This window comes from Oryctolagus cuniculus, chromosome 1 (genome assembly GCF_964237555.1).
Source record: "Oryctolagus cuniculus chromosome 1, mOryCun1.1, whole genome shotgun sequence".
Classification (NCBI taxonomy): domain Eukaryota; kingdom Metazoa; phylum Chordata; class Mammalia; order Lagomorpha; family Leporidae; genus Oryctolagus; species Oryctolagus cuniculus.
In genome coordinates, this window is record NC_091432.1 from 114,532,388 (window position 1) to 114,540,065 (window position 7,678).

Here is a 7,678-nt window from a genome sequence, read left to right on the forward strand (position 1 = left end):
CTTAGGCCTCTTTCCTACTGAATCAGAAACTCTGGGTGTGGGACACAGCCATCAGTGGCTTCCCAACTCTCCAAAAGTCATTCCAATGCACAGTCCAGTTTCAGAACCCCATAGTGAATAGAAGAGGTGCTAACAAGGAGAATGAAAGTGAAAGTTATCAACCTTTGGAACAGAAAAGAAGAGCTGGGTAGGACTTCAAATGTCTAATCTCCCCAGTTTAAAATACCACATAACGGAAGCAGGTATTTGACCTAGCAGTAAAGATGCCACCTGTCATGTCATCATGATTGCATTTGATTCCTGGTTCCAGCTCCTGATTCTAGCTTCCCACTAATGCAGACCCTGGGAGGTGGTGGTGATGGCTCAAATAATCAGATTCCCATGTGGAAGACCTGGATTGAGTTTCTGTCTCCTGGCTTTGGCTGGGCCCAGTGGATGGGATCCCTCCATCTATCTGCTTTTCTAACTAATTAAAAATGGAAGAATCTTCAGATAAGGAAAGAGGAGAATGCAATAGTAATTCAAGAGAAAAGCACAGGATCCATCTGAGAGGTCCCCTTCCTTCTTTCTCTCTCCCCTTATTTTTTCTTTCAAGGAGAGTACAAAAGTCATATTAATGTCTACACGTGTTTACACCTTCAGATAAAATTGTGCATAAGTTTACTCAATGATGAAGTCTTCAGGGGATGGCATGTTGTTAGCCTGCGAAATGAAGCCACATGTGTGCACCAAATTCAAGGGGCATAACTCTGTATAGCTCATAAGTAGTAGAAAGTCAGACTGTCAGAAAACCTGTGAAAACAAGGTAAAATGTCAATTTAAAAAGGAAAAATAGAAAAAAGGAAGGAAGGGAGGCAGAAGGAAAGTCACAGAAAATGGAATACAGAGAAAGAATTGCCAAGTCTTAGCACAGAAGACGTGAGAGAAGGTATGATAAAGGAGCTTCCAGTGTTTCCAGGTAGCATTGCCGTCCAACACACTGGAGCCTTGCAAAGATCTCTGTCCTCTGGGGCTTCTCATGCTTATCAGTTCATCTTAAGAATTCGAATTGAGCTGAGATGTCTTATTTTGAGTTTCCTTAGGCACTTTGATAATTAAAGCCCTCGAATAGGTGCTGACCATACTCACCTTACAGAACTCTCTCTGCTCTCCCAGAAGATTGTCACTATTGAAGAATGAAAAAAATCACATTTACTTTTACTGTTTCTGTGGGATAAAGGCCAAAGATTTCCACCTCTACTTAACTAAATCTCCTCTTTGAAGGCAGGTTATTTATCAACCCAAAGAGATAACAAGAGAAAGGAAAATCCAGTTATTTAAAACATCAGTATATGCAATGGTGGCTCTAATTATTCACATGTGAAACATTCACTTTTTCAATTATTTGAAGCAACATCCTGATCCTACAAAAACTTCCCTTGTCATTCATCATTTATGTAGATGTCTGCTTCTAAATACCTGTACTTGTTAAGAAAAACCAGTGATGTAAATACAGATGAGTCAAACAAACAGAACCAAACATGCTAGACTAACTTGGCTTCTTTCTCTGACAATTATTAGACTGATGGGTTTAGAGGATGACATTTGGAATCATATCTTCAACAAGTCACATGACTGAGCTTCCCATGATCTCCTTTGGGAAAGTTTGAGTCAAACACGGGAATAATATGACTCTGAGAGAAATATATATCAGAAACGTTACTTAGGATAAAAAAGATATTGAGTGATGGAATGATGGACTGAATCTGCAGATGGGGAAAATGGTGTTTGGCAGTAGTGTGTTTAAAGTAGACACGTGTTTTAATTGATAATAAGATGATATGAGTCGACTCTTCAATGGTTGTTAAAAATATTAATATGAATCTTTATTCATAGAAATTAAGTACTTAGGGGAAAATTCTTAAGTGATCATCACACTCTGCTTCCCATTTGTCAGTCCACATCTTGAAAACTGCATTTGATTCAGAGTAGCACATTTAACATGGCATCTAGACAAATTGGAGTGTGGAAACTCACAAGAACGATGAAAATATTTGCAATAACGGGCTGAGAAGAATAATGGGATAGTCTAAGTGTGTGTAGACTAGAGAAAAAACTCTAGAAGGAACTTGATTTTGTAAGGTTGACAAATAGAAAAAAGATGACCAAAAATAATCTGAGTTGTCCAAAGATGGAATTACTGGTCAGGGAAGTGGTCTGTTATAAGTCAGCACAGAAATGCAAGCAAATGACGAGAATTGGACTAGATGGCCTTTTGGTTTCCTCCTCATTGAACTAAAAAGGAAATTTGGCTGAAGCATCTTCTGAAAACCATATTAATTTCTTGTATCATCTTTATCCCTGCTCTTCTCTATCAAACTGGGTACATGAAATCCAGGGGTGTGGAATCTAAGGCCAGCCTTCTGGAGCCATATCTACTTTCTATTTATTTATTTATTTATTTATTTATTTATTTTGACAGGCAGAGTGGACAGTGAGAGAGAGAGAGACAGAGAGAAAGGTCTTCCTTTGCCGTTGGTTCACCCTCCAATGGCTGCCGCGGCTGGCGCGCTGTGGCCGGCGCACCACGCTGATCTGATGGCAGGAGCCAGGTCCTTCTCCTGGTCTCCCATGGGGTGCAGGGCCCAAGCACTTGGGCCATCCTCCACTGCACTCCCGGGCCATAGCAGAGAGCTGGCCTGGAAGAGGGGCAACCGGGACAGAATCTGGCACCCTGACCAGGACTAGAACCCTGTATGCTGGCACTGCAAGGTGGATTAGCCTATTGAGCCGCGGCGCCGGCCTGCCATATCTACTTTCAATATTATTTTTAAATAAGGACAAGTCAATGACCATGTTTCTTGTTTTATAGAAGAGTTGACTCAATTCTGAACATTTTAAAGGAAATCATTACCAGTAGGGTTAGATCTAGAATATTGGATTTTTTTAAAAAAGTTTTATGTTTATTATTTTTATTTATTTGAAAGACAGAGTGAAAGAGAGAGGGAGCAGGGAAAGAAAGAGAGAGAGAATCTTTCATCCACTGCTTCACTTCCCAAATGTCCACAACAGCTGGGGCTGAACCAGGTCAAAGACAGGAGCAAGAAGTTCCATCCAGGATGCTCATGTGAGTGGCAGGAACCCAAGCACTTGGACCAGGATGTGCTGCTCTACATGGGCCTTAGCAGGAAGCTGGAGGAGCGAGGTGTGATGTGGGGTGGGGGTGTCCCAAGCATCAGTTTGATCTACACCACAGGGCTGGCCCCAGGACACAGGATTTTTGATTCACAAAAGTCAAACTTGGAAAGTGTCTCTTGCCTTTCACTGACGTGTCTCCTTAAGTTCTCCCTCCTGTTGATGGAGGTAATTAGTGAATTAATTCAAGCTCACTGAGTGTCATCTAAAGACATAACCCACAATTCTATAATCATAGGAGTGCTTCATGTGTGCAAGGTTGGTGATACTCTGGATGGATGGGGAATTTAGGGTGGGTCCTTTCTAGAAGTCTTAAGATATTGTTGTCATTTTGTATTGGCTAGGTCACAGCTTTCCATGGAAAATAACAGTTATCACATTGTGGGCAGGTAAGAGAAAACTCTGGGAATCAAGAAATGCTGATGACCTCCCTCATGCATTTCAATGCTTCTGCATTTTTGTCTTTCTCCATCCCACTACCAGTAAGTGTGATATCATCTTCGTCAACACAATGCCTAGTGTGTGCTGCACACAATTCCTGTGAATAAGCATTAGCTTAGATGGATTCTTTCATAGGGGTTTTTTTTTTTTTTTTTTAGTCCTAGACTTTACTGCAAGTTTACCTCTAACTAGATTTATGTGATGTCAAGATATAACTTTGGTGTTTTGACAGTTGTTATCATCATGGATAATAATCTGAAAGTTGAGTGGAAAAGCATAAAGCGAGAGTTTTCTGGCCAGCTAACTTAAGTGACTTACGTGATTAGCTACAAAGGCTGTCAGCAGAGTGAAGTTTAAGCCTCATGCCCCATTTGAATTTTACTACTAGAGACCAATCTGAATAGTTTCATCTTTGGCCAACCTCCTCTGCAAATATATACAAGTGCATATATATGCATTTGGGGTGCCAAATATATCAGCGCTCACTCCATCATCTGCCACATTGCAAGAATTCAAGGGGTTCTTTCAAGCCAGGATAACAAATCTCTGACCATTGAAACAGTTGGTGGCCAATACAATAGTAATTCAAAAGTTTGTGGAAAATGGAATCAAAGACAAGTTTATTTTGCTACAAGAATCCATGCATATGTGGTGTCTTCAAAAAATTCACAGAGCTCTTTACTTAGTATAGGGTTAACCTTATGAGTATAAAGTACACTAAAAATAAATCTTTGTAAAAACTAAGAGTGGGAATAGGAGAGGGAGGAGGAAGAAGGTTGGAGGGAGAGAATGTAGGGTGGGAAGTATCACTATGTTCCTAAATTTGTATCTATAAAATACATGAAATTTGTATACCTTAAATAATATTTAAAAATGATTTCAATTGGAAAAAATTCATGGAAACACATATGATGAAAAACTATACATGGAAGTAAAAATGTTCTGTAGCAAAACAAATATCAAATAAACTTGTCTTTTAATCCCAGTTTCCATGGAAATCTTAAAAATAATCACATATATGCATGAACTACATTTTATATATACGTTAATGATGACAATCACACACACACACACTATCTTTTAGGATAAAATCTTGGCATCATATAATGTCTAAGGATTTTAAAATGTCATTATCTGGACCTCCTAAATGGGGAGACAAGTAAATTAGAGAAGTAGGCAAAAAGATGGTAATTTAAGACTACATTTTTGCTAGCTGTAGATAGTGTTGTCCAAGAGTTAACAGACATCACTGCACCTGGATTAGCTCAGCAGAGCAACCTTTCCCCACAACTTCCTTGATGAAAGCCAAAAACATGAACATATTCCTGAAAATAGCAAAGGTTTTGCAAGATATTCATTTTCCATTGTTAAGAGTATCCCTATTTAGCCTGTAAGAACCTAAAAATATACAAACTAAATGCTAATGCATTGTATGAGTTGCATGTTCAGATTTCTTGTCGCATCTGGTGACTGCATGTAGTCAGCGGCACTTGGTACAGCTTGATACAGTTTGACATATTCTGGGATTTATTAAAATGTAAATGACAAAGCAGAAAAGAATGTTCAGACAATTGGATTACTCCATTGACTAAATGTTCCAATACTGTATCTATTTTTGTTAAAGCAATGGTGTCTCCTGCTGTGGAATGCTGAATGGAATATTCCATTGTGAGGCATGGGGAGAACCTGTACAAAGGAAATTGAAACCTAATCATTTAATTTTGGATTCACTTTTCCAAAGGCAACAGATTGTTAATACTTTCTTAAAAATTATGATAATTTTGGCATATAATTATTGGAAGATTCTCATTCCCAGCTATTTATTCAGTGTCTATTACTGTCACTGTAGCTTCATTCATGAAAACATGATGCATTTGCTTGCTTTACTCTTGGCCTTGGCTTGCTTTTCTTACGAACAATATGTGATGAGTATGTCATGGCAGTAAATATGCACAGGCCAAGAGAGATATATTCCTGATGGGAACTATTCTTACTCATTCCGGTGTCTTGAAGGATATGCAGGGATTGAGTTTAGAGAGAATGGAGGCCAGCTGTTTTCTCTCTCTCTACAGGGAGGAAGAGAAAATGGGATTAAACTACAGCGTGAGGGATTTGGGATAGAAATAAGAATTTCCCAACTGTGTGACTCTTAAGTACTGAAATGCATTTTGAAGAAAATATGTGGATATTAATTTTATTTTGGTGCCTTAAAAAAAAGAAAGGTGCCTTTCGATTATGTGGCATTACATGGATGAAACATGGAATCGGGGAGAGAGTCCGTGGATTAAGGCAGGTGGAGACTAAGAGAGGTAATTTTTAAAAACAGTCGTTAGTTTTTTAAAGCCAATTTTTCTCATGGGGACAGACAGGCAATTCTTACCTGTACTGTGAGAGGCCAGATGGAATGGAATGTCATATAAACAGTGGCTAGGGACAGAGAATGTGGGAGTACAAGGTACTCTATTTACTCTTCCCATTACCACTTCTGCTACTGAGAAATTCTAGTTTAAAGGCCAGATGTCTTGAGGTCGGCACTGTGGTATACAAGGTAAGTCTCTCTGTCTGCAGTGTCAGCATCCCATGTGGGCACCCGTTGCAGTCCCTGCTGCTCCACTTCTGATCCAGCTCCCTGCTGATGTGCCTGGGAAAGCAGAGGAAGATGACCCCAGTACTTGTGCCCCTACACCATGTGGGAGACCCCAAGGAAGCTCCTGGCCCCTGCTTTTGGATTGACCCAGTTCCGGCCATTGTGGCCATTTGAGGAGTGAACCAGTGGATAGAAGATCTTTCTCTCTCTCTCTCTCTAGCTGCCTTTCATATAAATAAAATAAAATCTAAAATAAATAAGTAACAGCAAAATGTCCTTCCTGTTATGTGTGGATTGTAACATATTTATTTATATTTACTTTTGAATTTATAAGGCTGTTGTTAGGATTCCTCGGGAACAGAACTCTCTTTTCATAGACTTCTATATTTAATCAGTGAACACTGTATACAGGTATTAATACGTGTACTCTATATGTATGTTTGTTCTCTATAAATAGATGCAAGTATGTATATATGTTCTTCAAAAAATAAGCTTGCATTGCACCCAAATTCATCTGGAGGATACTTCAAGAAGTTTGTGGAAAATAGAACTAAAAGTTTTTTTCGTGCAAAACAACTCAACTTCTATACTCATGCTTACATTTGAGTACATGGGATTCAAATTGGAAGACATTCAATTTTGCTTTTTAAAATTATGACCACAGTGAATGTAGGTTGTCTCGTGATTTGAAGACAATTTGTATTTTCCAATTCCTTGCGACAGTTTAATGAAACAAGAAGAGTGTTGAATTAAAATCAGAAACTTGAGGTCAGGTCTTAACTAAGTTGGAACCTGGCTGGATGATACAGACGACTCAGTGACTAAGGAAAATTTATGCTCTGAGAAATACAAAGTAGAGCAGCCTTGATGTGCCACTGCTCTATTTGCTCATAGAATATTTAACGTTTATTGTGAACTACAGTCACCCCACTCTGTTGTGTAACACTGGAGACTGCTTCTTCTATTTAACTCCTATTTCATACCTATTCTCCAATTTCCCTTGATTCCTTTTATCCCTTCCAGTCATTACCATTCTGCATTCAGATTGAGGTTTTGAGGGGTGGGGTTGTTGATTACCCTGATTTTATCAGTACACATTGTATTCATGTATTCAAATGTCACATCCTATACCCCATACACATACACAATCCCTGTTAATTTTTTAAAGAAGTAAAATGAAGATACATGGGATAGATGTTTTTAACATTTCTCCTTTTGGTTCTAATGTACTATTTAATATGCAACCAATACCAAAAACTCTTGGTTTTCTGAGCCCGTTCTAAGATTATGGCCCCCCGGCAGTAGTTCTCAATTTTGGCTGCATATTCTAATTTCCTGGGGAAATTTAAAAATCTCAGTTCCCAGGCTAATTAAATCAAGATCTTTTGAGGAAGGGCCCAGGTACCAGTATTTTAAAAATTCTGTTAAGTAGCTGCAATGTAGAGCCAAAACTGTGAGCTTCGCTATGGATACAGT